The sequence below is a fragment of the Anabrus simplex genome, chromosome 5 (genome assembly GCF_040414725.1).
Source record: "Anabrus simplex isolate iqAnaSimp1 chromosome 5, ASM4041472v1, whole genome shotgun sequence".
NCBI lineage: Eukaryota > Metazoa > Arthropoda > Insecta > Orthoptera > Tettigoniidae > Anabrus > Anabrus simplex.
Window position 1 is genome coordinate 190,531,767 of NC_090269.1, and position 19,716 is coordinate 190,551,482.

Here is a 19,716-nt window from a genome sequence, read left to right on the forward strand (position 1 = left end):
AAGAATGGGCTAGAACAAGAAGGGACCAATATCCGCATGCGGAAATTAGAGCTAGCGTTCAATTGACGAAAAACATCTATAATAAGAAAATGCTCAGTTTCGGAGCCAAATTAAGACATTACAGCACTGTTGTAGGATGAGAAGGCTTTTATACTTCGGAGATACTGTCAAGGACAAGTCAATCAACTGCTTAAAAGAGAACGCAGGCTACTACGGAAGATCTTGGGCAACAGATGGGTTGACGGGCAGGTTCGACTAAAAACCAATAGAGAAGTATACAGCGAGATGGAACCAATAACAACAATTAGAAGAGAAGATTGCTGCTTTATAGGCACATCTTTCTTAAGAATAAACCGAGCTCGATAGCTGCAGTCGCTTAAGTGCGGCCAGTATCCAATAATCGGGAGATAGTGGGTTCGATCCCCACTGTCGGCAGCCCTGAAGATGGTTTTCCGTGGTTTCCCATTTTCACACCAGGCAAATGCCGGGAATGCACCTTAATTTTTTTTGCTAGGGGCTTTACGTCGCACCGACACAGATAGGTCTTATGACGACGATGGGATAGGAATGGCCTAGGAGTTGGAAGGAAGCGGCCGTGGCCTTAATTAAGGTACAGCCCCAGGATTTGTCTGGTGTGAAAATGGGAAACCACGGAAACCATCTTCAGGGCTGCCGACAGTGGGATTCGAACCCCCTATCTCCCGGATGCAATGTACCTTAATCAAGGCCACGGCCGCTTCCATCCACTTCCTAGGCCTTTCCTATCCCATCGTCGCCATGAGATCTATCTGTGTCGGTGCGACGTAAAGCAAATAGCGATTCGTAAGAATAATGATCGGCTCACAAAGATAATCTGGAATTTCCTAAAACCAAAGGCATCTAAGTTGAGATGGTTCCAAGAGTGTGAGAAAGATCTGAGAGAGGTGGGCATTACGGAGGATAAAATCAATGACAGATTTAGTTTCAGAAGGATGGTGAAAAGCTATCAGGGTTTTATGGTGGTGGCAGGACCCAGAAGACGGTGGGGCCCTTTACCAGAGGAGCGGAAGGAAGCGCTGATCGATAGACTCAAGAGATACTGGTAGGGTGTCAAAGCCGCAGACGAACAGGACTCAGACACTGAAAATGAGACTGGTTATTAACACGCAGTCCATAGAGGCTCAATTCGAAAAAGAAGATGAAAAATAATATGGTATTAAAACTATTTACAAAATAACGACTTTCCAAATCAAACGAAATATACTCTATGTAATTGAAGATATATTTCTGAAATCCTCTTCTCAGACGCATAACTCATGTCTGCATGTCGTGATCTCGCGCTTACTTACTATTTAACGGAGTCCACTAGCAGTCGCCATTGTCTACGGTCTTCTGCTTTCCAGATAGTCACTCGAAGAGTTGCGTGCGTTGCGTCTTTGATCTATTCTATTGGGAGCTCTTCCATGCGGCCTGATTCCATTTACTTTTCCTTAAATAACTAGTTTTACAAGGCTATTTTCTGTCCGTAATACATGTCCACAGAACTTCAGGGTTGAAATTCGATTCGGGATAGCCACGTGTACCGTATGCAATCTTCAGTCTGTGGTGGAGACCAAATCTAGAAGTTTAGACCTAATTTGGAGTGAACATTATGTTTACAAGTTTGTGGGTAGAGTAAGACACTTCACAATCCCTATTCGAATTGTAGCCATGGAAAACAATTAATTTAATGATCGACGGCGTGGATAAAGACAGGTCGTTAACGGTGGTGAGTGAGAATCAGCATAAGGACAATACCTAAATTTTATTGATAGGGTCATCGTCCCTGACTGTTGTGGATAAATATATATAAAATCCTTTATGTAGGAAGCTGACCCTCAACGGGTTTGCCATAAGCTACAGTATTGTACAATTTTTATGATTTAGAATAGAGACACGGATTCCCGCAAAGGCACCTCGACAATCATGGCTAGGCAGCTTTCCTTGAGGGCAAACCTCTTCCATAACTTGGCCATCCTCGGTATGGTATCTTTTGCACCCACTAACAATCCGTAGACGGTGACGGAGTTCACATGATATTTTTCCATGATGTAATATTGGATGCTGGAACGTAGATTGCCTGCTTCTCAGAGTGTACATCGTGCGGCTGTTTTTCGCCTGATTCTAGACTTACTGTTGGGTCCAATATTACAGAACGATCTCTCTGTTTATCGATGGCTAGAATATCTACTCTTCTCGTGATACCGTTTTCAGCTAAGCAGTTCACTTCTTCATGTAACTTAAAAGCTCTTCAGTCTTAAGTTTGTGAACTTGCAAGGATTAGTTTCTGTGCAACTCCATGGTATGCAGGATTCATAATTCAATGTGTAAATGTGATCATGGGCACCCATATGACCGTTTGTAGGGGGGGGGGGGGGTGCTAGACCCGGGGGTATGTAGTATTTTTGAAATTTTGGAAGATGATTGGCCGTAGAATAACACCCACGGTATCCCCTGTCTGTTGGTGGGGGCGGTACTACCACTTCTACGTAATACCGACTTTTAAATCATTTTCTTGAAATAAAAACACCTGACTACCTTATATTTTTACCTTTGTCTGAGAGCTAGGGAGGGGCCGCTCCCCCCCCCCCCCTTGCCCCCGGGCATGGGCGCCCTTGAATGTAATTATGTGTTTTTTAGTATATATGTTGATCGAAATTATTGTTTACTGGTTATTGGGAGATGTGGGACCTTGCCGTGTTATCCCACTTTACCGTACTCAGGTAAGATAAAGCAGTCATCAGCTCATGATCCCCTTTCAGGTTTATTTTGTTCTTGTACTGAATGACATGAAACTTCACAGCCTGTTTCCAGTCATTCGACCGGGTCAGGGATGGAATGATTGAAGCCCCCATCTAGCGGTGAGGATAGGAATTGTGCCGGCTGCCGAAGCCGACAGATGAAATGAAATGATATTGGAGAATGTTGCTGGAATGAAAGATTGCAGGGAAAGCCGGAGTACCCAGAGAAAAACCTGTCGCACCTCCGCTTTGTCCAGCACAAATCTCACATGGAGTGACCGGGTTTTGAACCACGGAAATCAGCGGTGAGAGGCCGGCGCGCTGCCACCTGAGCCACGGAGGCTTCTTTGTTCTCGTACTATCTTCATATTAATTATGTAACTTTATTGCATCGGCGCCAAACTAGTTTTATTTTATAATTGTATTATTTGCAAATGATGCACATTGCGGGTGTGATCAAGGACGTTAACAGTCGAATTCTATAATCTATCTAGGATGAATTCTAATGTTGTAAGCGACACTCACTCACTCCCCGAGCCAGTGAAGATTAAAATCCCCAACTTCAACGGGAATCCAACCCAGGACTTCTCGAACCAAAGACCAGCCTGCTGACCCATTACCCACGGAGCTGGATGTGGATAGCAATGATGTCTGAATAAATATGAGCAATTGCAATCCTCTGGGGATTCATGTGTTCAGTAACTCTCTCGGTGCTAAAAATTACTTGGGCCTGTGTTTTCTAATTGGCATACAGATCGCAAATTTCTATCGAATGACAAAGCTATATTTCATACGTTAAAACGGTGCCTAAGTGTGATATACAGTATAAAAGCATTAGCTTATTAAACAAGGCTTACACCTTGTTTAGCGATCATCGAACCCTAGCTGAGCTCAGTATTGCAGGCCACACTTTCTATATTAGTCAATTCTTTTGTTATTTTCCAAGCCTTGTGGTATTAGATGGTAATTTTCCCATACTTGATGGCCCTACAGATACTTTCGTACTTCTTCCCCTTTTCCTGATGATCACGTTGTTTTGCCCTTTAAAACGACCACTATCTTTTCCATGCGCTTTCAAATTGGAACGCTGGGTTAGCGATCATGTGGCCCGTAGTTGAATCTAATATTGCTTCCACTTCTGCCTACTTATGTCAAACTACTAACTTTAAGTTTTCCTGCCCCGACCTTCCTTGGTGAATTCATATTCTTGTATGACCTCGGCGGTATTATGTTTGGGAGGTCTTAGGAGTCTTTCATTTTCACGCCCTTCATGCCCTTCCCTTCCTTGTTGCCGATACCCTCATTCTTTGGAGGATCGAATCTCTTACTTTTTCCCTCTGGTTAGTATTAAGAGGAGATGGTGGCCTAGTTGTACTTCCTCTTAAAACAATAATCATCACCATCGAATACGAACCAAAACACATCGTTTCGCAATACTGGCTCATCTGTTGATCGGGCTGAACTAGATGTTATTCTTGAAGTTCCTGTAGCAACTTCTTTCCTTCGGTACTCCTTTCTTCTTCCTGGTCTTTTTTTTTTCAAGTTCTGGGCTCGGCTACATGTGAATTTAGCCCAGCTTTACGGCCGGATGACCATCCTGATGCCAATTGTATGTGAAGGAATGTATTCACTATTGCGTATATCTGTGGCTGGTGGTTTGTTGTGTGATGTGTTGTATGTGTGTGTGAAGAGGCGTGTATTACGAAGTACATAAATACCTATTCCATTTACTTGTGCCAGGCTCCTCAGTTCCAACTTTCCTATCCAATCTTCCTTGGTCAACTCTTGTTCTTTTCCGACATCGACGGTATTAGAGCATTCGAGGCCTAGGGAGTCGTTCATTTTCACGCCCTTCGTGCCTCTTGTCTTTCCTTAGCCGATACCTTCATGTTTCGAAATGTCGGGTCCCTATTATTTTCCCTCTCTGATTACAGTGATTAGTGTTAATAGAGGACGGTTGCCCAGTTGTACCTCCTATTAAAATTATAATCACCACCACCATCACCCATTCCTCGGATCAGATGAATTTAACCAGACACAGCTAAAATCCCCATTCCGACTGAGAGTCGAACCCGTCTCTCTTTGAACAGACCATACGCTAAACATTCAGCAAAGCAGCCGGACACTTAAAATATTTATAGTTTATATTTAGTAAATTAGATTGAACAAAATATTAAGGATTTGTTAGTTTTGACATGAGTACGTCATCGCACTGTTGTATCTACTTTCTTTTGCTTTCCTCGTGTCTGTTCTCATTCTCCGTATTCAAAGCACACCACGGGAATTACGGAGGGAAACTGATTCGCCTCTGGAACTGAATGAGGTATATTTCCAATTTTTCCTCTTCTCGATATGCTTGTTCGCCTCTCTCACCAAGGCCTGCTGCAGCACTGTCTATGGAGGTAGGGACGGCTCAGCCAATGGGAAAGCCCGTTCCTTCCTACGGTGAATGTGGGTCGCGACTCGACAGTAAGAAAGCAGTCGAAAGCCGGGCTTGACAGCTAAAGGTAATCGCATGTGACAGAATACAGTGGAAATACTCGTACCATGTGAAACGTGCAAGTGTTCATAAGTGATCTCAACGCTGGAATAAAACACGAACACACCGAAATTGTGACGGTAAGGAAACATATCTTGGAAATTCGTATGTTACGTATATTTTCTGATGTACGGTAGGTATATACAGTACAAAGTTTGTTAATACAAACAAACCTAACCTGAAGTAAATGTCAGTAAGCGATGGATGATTCTGAAATGGAACCGCGAGTATTTCCAGTATTGGTCGAAGCGTGAGCTTTCAATATTTCTCTCCAATTTCTGTTTGTTCAAAGCAGGATGTGTGGTTTCACAATATCCACAGAACTAAGTATGGAAGATTATTTGAAACCGTCGGGGGGGGGGGGGGGCTAAATAATTACATAAAATCTTAATAGGATGTCTTTTTAGCTTCTGTCCTAACCTTTCTCTCGTCTTCTACCCTACATGTCAGCTCATCTCCCCCACCAAAAATATAGACTGAGGGTGCTGTATGCTTCATGTTGTCTGTAGTGTATTTAAAACTCCCAGTGTGGTTTCCCTCTTTTTTTTTTTTTAAAAAAAAGAATGCTTTACGCCGCACCAACACAAATAGGTCTATAGCGACGATGGGATAGGAAAGGGCTAGGAGTGGGAAGGAAGTGGCCGTGGCCTTAATTCAGATACTACCTCAGCATTTATGCTGTGTGAAAATGGGAAAGCACGGAAAACCATCTTCAGGGTTACTGACACTGGGGTTCGAACCCACTACCTCCCGAATGCATGCTGATAGCTAAGAGACCCAAACCGCACGGCCACTTGCTCGGTGCTTTACCATTTTCACACTAGGCAAATGCTGGGGTTGTACCTTAATTAAAGCCACGGCTACAGGGTCATCCTTGCGTCGCCGAAAACCTTCGATGTGTTTATGTGACGTTAAACCTCTACTATAAACATAACATGAAAAATACGAAGTAAAACAAAATAAAATGAAGTAAAATACCGAAACTGGCTCTCATCTTCTTGAGTCACGGCAATCTCAAACTATTGTTTATGCCAATGAGGTGGAGATATAAGTATTTCAGAACGCAGGGGAGGAAAGCTGGGGGATTATAAGTGATTATGTTTTGTGTGGATATGTTACTGCTTCAAAGGAACGAGACGTTATCAAACTCACGTGCTCACTTGTTTGTTAGCTGAGGTATGCATGTGTTTGCCATTGATTCACCTGTTACTGAAAGTGGTTCTTGGAATTTACAACACTGCACATCAAGCATTTGCACGAGTATGTAACCAGTAAGTCGCTCTTATGCACCTATTATTGAATCACTCATGTTTTACTCACGGGATAATAATAATAATAATAATAATAATAATAATAATAATAATAATAATAATAATAATAATAATAATAATTCGTCATCTCTTCAATTGGTATACATTTTTAGAAAAGACAGGGGTGTCGGAATTTTGTCCCGCAGAAAACCTCACGGGATTGTCACATTCGGGAAACGAGTTAAAGCTCACAGCTATGCTATGTAGTGGGCACAGGGGAACGAAGTCCAGAAATGATCAAATGTCACCGTGAATGAAAATTCCTAAACTTATTGTATTATTTTAAAATGTTAAGGCATTGTGCTCATCAGTTTCACGAATTCACTACATGAATACGATCAATTTGATAACTATCATTGTTCAATGTCTGTATTTGTATTTGTACTTTTATTTTTCATTGGAGAGACTTTGGCCATGAACTAGGACCGACGTGCTCTCTCAGAATTTACCTTTTAAAGAATGCTCGACAGTGGAAATCGAGTCCTGTGTTTTGAGTCAATGAATGTAGCTTTACTGTACTCTCTATTATAGAAATACATTCAGCTGAGAACAAGACATGCTATTTATGCTGGACGAGGCAAGTCAGTTTAGCGAGATGCAGAAGTTGTTTTTTAATACTTTTCAACGAATACATTCTGGATCTTCTGAAATAAACTAGCTTGTAGGTTAACATGACTGTTGATATCCGAATCACAAGGATGTGACGTTTAAAGTTGAACATTCCGCATGCACTGGCTAGGATTCGAATCTCATCTTTGTGAGAACCCAGCGACTATACTTGCAACTTTGATAGGATGAAAAGATACTGTCAGTTTGTTCAAAGAAGCCTGTAATGGTATGCTTATTTCTACGGCGATTTTGTCGTAAGATAGAACCATAGTATGAGGAAACTGTTCTTGTGTAATAATTCGTCTGTAGTGAAAGTGAGAGCACGTCTAAGTCATGACTTGCAATACTTTGACGTGTTTTTTTAATGGTTATATCAATAGAGTAATTAATAAATTACTCTAGCGTTAAACATGATAATGTAGCTTTTGATGTGTCAGGAAAACAAGGAGTAAATCTTAACGTTTCGTGGACAGACGATGTTTTCTTCTGAAGATATGGAGCAAAGTTTCCGCGAAACGTAAAGATTTTTTCCTTGTTTTTTGACACGGTAAAAGTCAAAAAGCTACATATTCATTGTTGTTAATACGAGTCGTGAAAGCATCAGTCTAAATAATCTAGCGTTAATCTCTGGTAAGTGAATTCAACCAGTTGATTACCGCTGTTCGCTAAGACGTCACCTTCTTTACTCAAGATTTCCGGATCGGTTAGTATTTAAAGAATTCCTTTAGGCCTAGTGCGCACTAATGATCAAATAATTGCTTGGTTGAATAACTATTTAGCTGTCAATATATAGCATGCTGCGAGTAACATTTTAATCACGGTAAATATAAAGTTGTGTGCCTCCGTGGCTCAAGCGGCAGCGCGCCGGCCTCTCACCGCTGGGTTCCGTGGTTCAAATCCCGGTCACACCATGTGAGATTTGTACTGGACAAAGTGGAGGCGGGACAGGTTTTCTTCCGGGTACTGCGATTTTCCCTGTCATATTTCGTTCCAGCAACACTCTCCAATATCATTTCATCTGTCATTCATTAATCATTGCCACAGAGGAATGCGATAGGCTTCCGCAGCCGGCACAATGCCAATCCTGGCCGCTAGATGGGGCTTCATTCATTCCATTCCTGACCCGGTCGAATGACTGTGGATTTTCGAATACAAAGTTTTCGTGTGCTCTATTTCGGAGTGATAGAACTGTTGCTCGCAGAAATGAAACACAACGTCAGTGCGCTATAGTAGTAGCTCAGTTGCAGTAGCGCAGGAGGTGGTAAACAGAACCGATACCAATGTTCAGAAGGGGAAGACGAGCTGTTGGAAATACTCCGAGAGAGAAAGAATGAAGATGAGGAAACTGATGATGACAAATACTTTTTAATATCTCTTCTATCGAGCTTTAAAAATGTGAAGTTATTTGCCCGTGCGGAAGTAATTGAAAAATTACTATCACATTTCCCTCAAAGCACTGTAGATCTTACAAAGCTGTCCATTTAGTAACCTTGAACTTAAAATAGGATGTACTCAAAAAATTTTCTCAATCATGTTATTGATTTTATGTCCCACTAACTACTTTTACGGTTTTTGGAGACGCCGGAATTTTGTCCTGCAGGAGTTCTTTTCCAACACGAGGCAGACGAATGTGAGCACCTCCAAATACCACTTCACTGAGTCGGGATGGAACTCGCCAGCTTGAGGTCAGAAGGCCAGTGCTTCTACCATCTAAGCCACTCACTTCTTCTTCTTCTTCTTCTTCTTCTTCTTCTTCTTCTTATTCTACTTCTTCGTTTATGTCTTACCAACAGAGCGCCAACACAAGCAGCCTCGACAAAAGCCATGTTGAATGCATATGGTTATATATCACCGATTGCACGCTGGCATCTATTTAGTTGCGTGATTTTATAATAATTCAGCTATTCAATTGCTTTTGGCACATTCAGTATCTATTAAGACTGACAGAGTAGATGTTGGGACGTTAAACATGTAGGCTTTTTATTGTCTTGTAACGTTCATCAGAGTTCAATTTTCCCTGATGGTCGTTGTTTACAAGTGTCAATTGTCATAGTGGTATCATCATCTTAATCATCATACGTGCTGTCAGTCGCTGGCTTTCTGTTCGAAAAATACTGGAGTTGCGGGTGTTTCTGACAAAAGTCCAAACCAAATCATTCTATTTTTCTCATTCCTCACACTATCTCTCCTTGCCAGGCATTTAATCTCTTCTGTCAGCTTCTAATTGAGTACCTCTGCACCGCCGGCCATGTTTCAGGCGCATTATCTTGTCAAATAAGAGAAACATGTTGTTGCGGTTCGGTGTATGTCGTCCTCATGGACAGTTGATGGCGCATGGGATAGATTGATGAGAAGAGATGGGACTACTAAACTACTTAAGGAGTTGAGAGCAACCTCGGCTGTGAAAGTGTGAACAGCTCGGCGCGGGACGCAAGACTAGGGCACTGCTGCTGCCGTGTTCCAGTTTCGTGCTCAGCTGGCAAACCAGTTTGGAAATTATATGGCTTGTGCTGTCCGATTAAATAATCTCTTACATCCCGAGTGTTATCCGTAGTCTAGCAACATAAAGGGAACTAAGGTGAAGAGGAAGAATGTCTTTTTAATCTAAATGATGAACCCACTGATTATTAACTTAGAATGGAATTTAATGATAAAAGTGAAAATACCCTCGCGAGTTGGCTATGTGGACTCTATTCCAATGTCACCGAAAACCTGCATGAGATGATGTGGCGTTAAAAATGGCCAACAAAAGTATGTGAAAATAACCATGCAGAAATAAAGTGAACGATTTAATGAAGAACTTAGTGAACAGCTACACACCAATAAAGAAAGTCTACTTGTTATGTTCGACTACTTCTAATTTAGTGTATCGAGTACAATTACTGCAAGTTCTAATTTAGTGTATAGAGTACAATTATTGCAATATTAATTGACTATTTATATCTTTAATAAGTTAATATTCTTAATTTATGTGAAAATTAACTTAACGATTGCAAGCCGAACCACAAGGATATTATGACTTTTAGTGTCAAAAAATCCCCAATTGTTGGCTGGGATCTTGATTTAAGCTCGATCATTGATCTCGCTCACATTTCAAAAGTGACATAAGAGCTCGAGGGGCTTCCAAGTTATTAATGCAATTTTGGAATTCTTCATGAGTGGGGAAATTTGGCACTCCAAATTCTAGATTTTTCCTCCTGAATACTGTTGTTCCGTGTATGACTTACGCTGATCCATACGGTTCTTATCAAGCAACTTCTACTGAAATGAACTCGGACTTCGTCGCGATGAAATGTAGGCCTATGGACTTCAGTAGTGAGGCAGATATTTTTGAACGTGAATAATCTGTATCTAATGTCCCTACTCATAGAATTATTGCTGCAAAGACCCCATCAAACCTTTATAACACTACAAATCTATAGAGGTTCCTGACAACAGAGATGACAGGTTCACAAATTTCCGCCCATCGTGCCACTAAATACAAATTAAAGCCGTCTTAAATCTTTACAGCATCACGTAACTTTAACGCCTTTAACCTCCATCATTTCTCTAACATTCCAAACTGCACCCTTCTGAAAAGAAAAATTCAGCCCGTAAAATCCTTCTTCCAAGAGAAGAATACAAGGGGTAACAGTAGTTACAGTCTGTTGCGACTGACGGGTGAAATATCGAGCGGGATCGCCGGTCTTCCTCTTGAGTAGCTGTATGATACGAGAGGTAGCGAACTCCGTCGCAGAAGCCAAGCAGTACGGCTGAGGATCTACGTGACACTCCAATATCTGAAGGACATCTGGATGCGCAGCAATCGCAAAATAATAAGTGTTATTGGTTTTATGTAATACTAACTATTTTTAGTGTTTTCGGAGACGCCGAGGTGCTGAAATTTTGACGTGCGGAAGTTCTTTTGCGTTCCGGTAAATTCACGAACACGACGCTGACGTCAGTCACTGGATTGAACCTGGATGAAATCCACTAACTTGAGCTCTCCCGTCTGAGCTCCTTACCCCGGCGGCAGTTTACATGCACCATAGGATGGTTGAGTAGGCTCTAGTATTATCGTGCAGCAATACGACGTATGTTCACTGCAACTCAGATCATTTTTCAGGATAGATATGTTCGTTTGACTCACAAATCAAATCAAAACATCCAGTACACCTCCATATTTGAACAGTTTTTTTCGTCAGGCCCGCCACCTCTCAAGTAATGTTGGGACAGTTTCACTTGCATGAGTCTAATGACTGGTGTATTTGCTATAGTTTGGTGGGAAACTGGAATGAAACAGGGAACGATACAGATGCGAGAGGTCTTGTTTCTTCACTTATCCTCTCTCTCTCTCTGCGTAATTCGTGCATGAGACAAAGTCTGCTCGACTGACACAAGATAGGGTACCTGAAGCGACAAAAGAAGCACACTGTAAATTTATTTAGGAGTTCCACTGTATATCTCGGCTGAAAGGTGCATGTGAACCGAAATATTCTACGGTGCCCAGGTACGAAAGAAATTACGTTTGGTGCTGATGTCGGAAGAGTTGATGACTTCTGTGGCTTGTGACGGGGCTTATTACCATGGAAACCAGGCCTACTGTATGCCAACCAACCAACCAACCAACCAACCAACCAACCAACCAACCAACCAACCAAGCAACCAACCAACCAAGCAACCAACCAACCAACCAAGCAACCAACCAACCAACCAACCAACCAACCAACCAACCAACCAACCAACCAACCAACCAACCAACCCTGATCTGCAATTAGGTCAGTCGCCCGGATGGCAGATTCCCTATCTCTTGTTTTCCTAACCTTTTCTTGAATGATTTCAAAGAAACTAGAAATTTATTGAAGATCTACCTTGGTAAGTTATTCCAATCCCTAATTCCCCTTCCTATAAACGAATATTTGCCCCATTTTGTCCTCTAGAATTAAAACTTTATCTTTATATTGTGATCTTTCCTACCTTTAAAGACAACACTCAAACTTTTTCATCTACTGATGCCATTCCACGCCATCTCTCCACTGATAGCTCGGAACATACCACTTAGTCGAACAGCTCGTCTCCTTTATTCCAATCTTCCCAGCCCAAAATTATGCAGCATTTTTGTAACGCTACTCTTTTGTATGAAGTCACCCGGAACAAATCGAGCTGCTTTCCTTTGGATTTTTTCCGGTTCTTGAATCGAGTAATGTTGCTAACATGTATGGCACTAAGTCAATACGTGCTTGCTTGGTAGCCTTTGTTGTACGTATTATCCAGGGTACATATTCTTTGATGCTTTTTTAATCTATATATTTAAAACATTAGGCTGATTTCTGTGAACGCGAGTTTGGGAGAACGGACGAACATATTGACATCGTAAAGCATTCTGACTAAAGCTGTTGGCCTGTAGATTTTCAGAATGTCTTTAAAAGCATAAATATTTCTTACCGTTTATGTTTAAATTACTAAAGAAAAATGTAGCATTCTGATTGGCCAAAGCGCCCGCCAGTACTTCAAGGTCGCCTGAACTGTGAGCGCACTGAGCCATGATAGAGGAAGTGGAAGCACGCACGCGCAGTCGGACGTCTTCCTGGTCGACTGTACTTCGGCTTCTTCCAGACTGTGTTGTAGGGAATTGAATGGCCCAGAAGAAGCTATTCAGCGCCAGTTTACTGTCTTTTCTGTAGTCCTACCTCTGTTTGCCAGCTTGAAGTGATTTCGGATAAATGTAAACGTTTCTTTCTCCTTGTCGTCTCTTCCCTATATTTGTTAGCTTAAGTGATCTCAGAGAAATTTTCACTTTTTTCATGTTGTAATTTTAAAACTGAGGCTGTGAAATTTTTCCATCCCGGTAGTTAGCGAAGTGAGTCGATCCTCCAAGTCATATCAATGTGCTAATTTTCAATTTTGATTTGTCTGACATAGTACTCATAACAAGCCAGGAATAACTTTCATTTATTAATTAAATAATTGACGTGCTCCAACAAAGAAACACAAATGTCAAGAATGCATTTTTCATCTATGGTCGCGGGGGCTTCAGAAAAACATTTAGGATATAATAATAATACAAACGTGCTTCAATTTATGGCTTCATATTACACCAGTAACGTGGACAGGAATAGCCACTGTTTTGCTGCTCAGCGGTTGAACAGTGCACATTACATTTAAAATTCCTCTAAATTTAAAGGAGAGTTCGGTGTATGGATTAAAATTAAATTCCAAAGCAGCTGACTATATTCGATTAACACGGCTCAATATGAGACAAAGCCCCAATGGAAAATATTCATTCATTAATGTGTGTGAATCGTCTTCTAAAATATATCATAGGTAACGGCATACCAATCCTTCTGGTGGGAAAATTATTGTTCTTGGAGGAGATTTCATAAAGTTTTTGCCTGTATTGCCACACGCTTATCGCCAAACAATTATGTATACTTGTATTAAATTCTCTCCTCTTTGACTCTTATTTAAAATACGCTGCTTACATACGAATATGCGAGGAAAAACACAAAAATAAAGATAGAATGCGCTGATTTTTGCTAAGAAATCGGTAACGGTGGCTAGCCCCCTGCAGGTGATGACGGATCGATGTTATTAACTACCAGCCATAATTTTAGCATTTTAGCATTAATTAATTAATTAATTAATTTGAAAGGCATTGGGCTTATACCCGATAGTTCAAAACCTTTCACTAGCGTCGACAGATTAATACTGAAAATGAAAGCTGGCTACTTCAGTTTCATGCATAATTCTTGAATTCCTTGGAATGAATGGTTTGCCTCCACATATTCTTATTCTAAAAATTGGAGCCATACTTATGGTGATTAGAAATAATGTTTCCCAACGGCTCCTAAACGGAATCAGATTAGGGCCTAATTGTAAGAAATATGTACAAAAATTATTTAGATTTGGAAATAGGAAGTAGAAGCTGGACAGAGAGCTCTAATCCCTCGAACTGACTTGACACCCGATAAAACACTTCCATTTTCTTTCAAGAGCCATCATTTTCCAATTTGCTTGGCATTTGGTATCATGATCATTAAACATCAAAGGACGTGAATGTCTCCATTTACCTCAGACAGTTTTCAGCTATGCCGAATTAAATGTTGCGTTGTTAAAGTTGCAATAGTGCCAAAGGGTGTCCGACTCATTGGCTGAATGGTCAGCGTTGAGACCTTCGGTTGAGAGGGTCCCGGGTTCGATTCCTGGCCGGGTGGGGGATTTTAATCGTGTTTGTTTCTTCTGGCGCAGGGACTGGGTGTTTTTGTTTGATCCAACACTTTCCTCTTCATATTCAGACAGCATACTACACTGCCAACCACCAGAGAAGCACGCAATCGTGATTACATCCTTCCATATAAAATTGGCGTCAGGAAGGGCATCCGGCCGTAAAATAGGGCAAATCCACATATGTGACACAGTTCGCACACGTGTGGGAAGAGCGGCAGAAGAAGAAGGGTACCAAACGGTAATTGTACAAGGAATGAACTGAACAAGTGGCTCCGCGGTTTCGATCATGTAGCTTGCATTCGGAGGACAGTAGGTTCGAACCCCACTGTCGTCAGCCCTGAAGATGGTTTTCCGTGGTTTCTCATTTTTAGGCCACTTCCTTCCCACTTCTATTCATTTCTTATCCCATCGTCGCCGTAAGACCTATGCCAGTGCGACGTAGAAAAGAGTGTAAAAAAAGTAAAGCACAAGGAATATCGTATATAAGGAAATCCTTCAATAAATATTTACCCTATCGACCGTCATGTCTTGACGGGTTTCAGCTAATTATGTACATATTTACCAATAGTGTACGAATTAGAGACAAATCATTGTTGATTTTTTTTTTTTGTGGTTTGCTGGAAGGGGTGTGGTAGTAGAGTGGTGTAGTTACTGGCTTCTCACCAAGGCAGCCGAGATAAGGGTTTCTGATATGAAAAGCCACGTCCTTGTAATTCAGTTTCCATTAAAAAAAACTGGAGGTCCTGTGGCTACGCTCATGATATCAACAGTGGCGCGATACTACAAGCTTGCTTGCTCTTCTAATTTCCTGGCAGTTTTATCATCTTTACAATACTATTTAGGCAGGGTGCTTATTGGTTCAAGTGATTTGAAATGTAACGTCATAGATCAGGGATACCGTGGGCATGTCCGGCTCCATGGCTAACTGGTTAATTTCTCTTGCACGGGGGCTGGGTGTATGTGTCATCTTCATCATCATTTCATCCTCACCATGACGCGCAGGTCACCTACGGGAGTCAAATCGAAAGACCTGCACTTGGCGAGCCGACCTTGTCCTCGGACACTCCCGGCACTAAGAGCCATACGTCATTTCATTATTATTATTATTATTATTATTATTATTATTATTATTATTATTATTATTATTATTATTATTATTATTATTATTTCAGCAGACCTACTAATACACAGTGCATGCTGTGCATGAGGACTTGGTACATTTAATGTTTGAACACTGTTTATACCAAAGTACCTTGGTGTGAAACTGGACGGAACATTATCTTTCAAACAACACTGTCAGAATACTAAACAAAAGGTGTGCGCTAGGAATAATGTTATTAGAAAACTAACAGGCACATCTTGGGGTGCATACTCTCACGTCCCTCTGTCTATAAGCTGCAGAATATGCACCAGCCGTATGGAGAAACTCTGCCAATGCTATGCAAGTAGATACTGTTGTGAACGAGACTGGTCGCATAACTTCAAGGTGTCTGAGACCAACTCCAACAGAAAATATCTATCCTATCGCAGAAATCGCCCCTCCTCACGTAAGAAGGGAAGTAGCAGCGGAAGTTGAACGTCGGAAGCAATCAACCGATCCACGTCACCACCTTTATGGCCATCAAATGCAGCCCGTTTGACTCAGGTCAAGGAAGAGTTTTTTAACAACTTTACCACTTGTTGATACGCCCAAAAAACGAAGGCGTGAATTGTGGCAACAGGAAGTACGTAATCCATCCCTGAGTTTAAAGAAAGAACCTTATGCAGGTTTTCGCCTTTCGTATCCCGTCTGGAAGACTCTCAAATGACTGCAGACAGGTGTTCCATAGTGCAAGTCTAACCTAGTTAATTGGGGCTATGTACAAGGAAGGACACATGACCTGTGATAGTGGACTACTACAGGATGAAGAAAACCTTCGGGTTTGTCAGCATTTACCATCAGCGTGCACAAAGGAAGGTGTTTTGCAGGCCAATGATACAGCTGTCCTTGTAGCCGAATATTGGACAGACATTATTTAGCAGTGTATCTGGACACGGAAAAAAATAAAATAAATGTTTGAGGTGAAGATTGTCACGATTATCGAAATCAATATCAATAAAGAAAACCAGACCCGTCAGTAGTTTTCTGCTCAGTTGGTCCAGATTGAAATCCCAGCTCTATCACGAATTCAAAACACGCGTGAGAGACGGGAAGGAGGTACATTAAGTCTCAGATAACGAAACTGGGAAGATTAGCGAAGTGATATCCCACTCTGAATCATCCTATAAGTGGCTGCCCACTTCGTATCTAGGCGATCTTACATCGAATTAATCACACTCACAGTAGACGTCCCAAGCCTCTTATATGAAGCAATAAGGGATATATTAGCTGTTTGTCTGATAAATAGGAACTGTAATTCGTATGACCTTCGAATTAAGCACTAATAAAAATAAACAAGGCCAGATTCTAAAGCCAACATCAAGTTTTATTTGGTTTCATTGGTGTGCCTTTCAAATGGAACGTGACACTGCTTTGCCTGGAAGGTGACTAAGGTAACCTCGATCACTGCTCTTGAATAACTGAGAACTAAGCCATAATGAGGTTTTACTGAATGAGTGCAACCATCGATATTGATGCCATGGCACACAGCTCGTTCTGAAAAGGCATGTTTGAAATCAAAATGATTAATGGGCAGTTGTAATAATTTATGTTAAAACTTGGCTTCATCCGTTTCTTAATTTATGAAGGAAACTTTTTTTATCTGTTTGTTGACACAGGCCAAAGTAAAATGCAGCAGTCCCTGAAGCCTCAGTCTTCTTTATGGCTGTGATAATAAGGTAACTGCTGAGGTATGAGTGATGCTGTGTAATTATTATTATTATTATTATTATTAACAAATACATCGCAAATGGGAAATATCCCGGTGGCAATGATAACTTACAGTAGTGTAATAATAAAGTAAAGTTAATATAATTACCCAACAACAACAACAACAACAACAACAACAACAACAACAACAACAACAACAACAACAACAACAACAACAACAACAACAACAACAACAACAACAACAACAACAACAACAACAACAACAACAACAACAACAACAACAACAACAACAACAACAACAACAACAACAAGAACAAGAACAAGAACAAGAACAAGAACAAGAACAAGAACAAGAACAAGAACAAGAACAAGAACAACAGTACAACAAGCAATTCCATGGAAAGAAAATATTGCAAGAATTGCTACTAGTTTAACATTCTAAATCGAGCATCATTATATTCAAATTCACACACAACTTAAGTATTTCCAGTACTTAACACTACGGCTTACAATACTATAGCTTGTACTTACACTACAAGTGATATTAAAGTTAAAACATAACTAAACAACAACTACAACAAGAGTACAAAAAGCAATTCCAAAGAAAAAGAAATATGACAAGAAACACTACTAGTTTAACATTCTAAATCCAGCAGAAAATCACAAGTTCAGTGTCCGTCGTTTACAGCTTTTACTCTTCACTTTACACTAGCATTAATCATCTTCATAAACGATTTGATACCGGAAGGGAATCTATCAAAGACTGCTGCAGGTAATTTATTCCAATCCCTTATGGTCCTGTTTACGAGGGAAAACTTGCCCACATCAGTATGCTGATTTCTGGCCCTAATTTTATGCTTGTGATCATTTCTCGATAAGTACTACTCCAGGCAGCTCCTTCCGTGTAGCTCTTATAAAGACCACACAGGCGTGCTCTAGTCCTTCTAGATTCAAGACTTTCTCTTTTAATTGTATTTCTCCTATTCCCATTTACGAAACGCATCGCTCTTCTTTGAAACTTTTTCTGGCGAATTTATTAAACCTACCCTGTACGGATCCCAGCACGCAGACCCGTATTCGAGAATCGGTCTTACCAAACATTTATAAGATTTACTTTTGGCACCAGAATTAGTTTTCTTGAGATTCCGCATAATGAAATGTAACGGATTTCTTAACTACATTATCCACTTGGTCTGACCAGTTTGTCTTTTCTAGTAGTAACTTCCAAATACTTACAGCTATCAACATCACCCCCGACCCAGAAGTTCGTAATCGCTCTTTCCTGTCATTTTTCTTTTACTGCTTTTCTTGCTTTTCCCGCTGTGGATTTTCGTTCCATTTTCACGCGCCTATTCGTATCTAAATCCTGCTGAAGCACTAGTTCATCCTCCTCTTTCAGAGTAGGCCTTACCACTAATGCATCAAGATGCTGTGAAAGGTTCAGTGGTGCTGTTATAGCACTTCTGGCTCAGTGAGCAAAACAATGTCAATCTAACTCACTTCTCAGTATAATACTATCATAGGATTTTTGCTGTTTCTGTACAATATTTAATGTTCGGTGGTTCTTTTTTGGGAACGTAACCAACCTCCGTGTAGGTAACTTATCAGACAGACAGACAGACAGACAGACAGACAGACAGACAGACAGACAGACAGACAGACAGACAGACAGACAGACAGACAGACAGACAGACAGACAGACAGACAGACATATCTTCGTAATCACTTCATCAGAGTGGTTTCCGGCTCCGTGACTAAATGGTTAGCGTGCTGGGATCTCGGATTCGATTCTCAGCCGGGTCGAAGATTTTAACCTTCATTGGTTAATTCTTCTGGCTTGGAGACTGTATGTGTGTGTATGTGCCGACTTTTAACATTATAATTTATAATAGGTAGGGCCTCATCCTCCACAGGTCGTTTATAGACATCAGCTCGAAAGACCTCAGGAGGCCATACGTCAATATTGTTATTGGCAGTGTGTTCCGCAATCATTCACTCGTGATTAATGCTAACTGCAATGTCCTGAATCCCTAAGGAGAGAATGATGGCAGCTATAGTGAAGAGTAGGCCTACCATGTTGGTAGACTGCGAACATGGAGCCAGTAGAAGAGGCAGGTCACATCTCAATAATGGTCGGTCAACGTAATACTGTTGTTGACTAGTTTAAATGAATTAGCAGATATTAGGTTATGGACTCGTACTTGAGTGTCTAATAATGTGTCTGGTTGAAATAAAGTGCTATTCCAGCATTTTCCTGGAGAACGTGGAACACCTCGGGTGGAAACAGCATTCACTATATCAATACTGTATATTAATATTATTAAAGCTTATTATTATTATTATTATTATTATTATTATTATTATTATTATTATTATTATTATTATTATTATTATTATTATTATTATTATTTGTACTTTTCTACGTAAGATACACCAGAAATTGTTTTTCAGAAGTACAGTATACCAATACCAGTACCATACCAG

At 40.7% G+C, this 19,716-nt stretch overlaps 1 protein-coding gene across 1 annotated transcript in view; it reads left to right on the forward strand.

Annotated features, from left to right (window-relative positions):
• Window positions 1-5,269: 5,269 nt before the first annotated feature.
• Window positions 5,270-19,716, forward strand: part of conv (convoluted) — a 167,285-nt gene continuing 152,838 nt past the window's right edge. The window contains exon 1 of the mRNA XM_067148423.2: window positions 5,270-5,378. The gene's annotated coding sequence lies outside the window, so the exon portion shown is untranslated. The remainder of the gene's footprint in view (window positions 5,379-19,716) is intronic.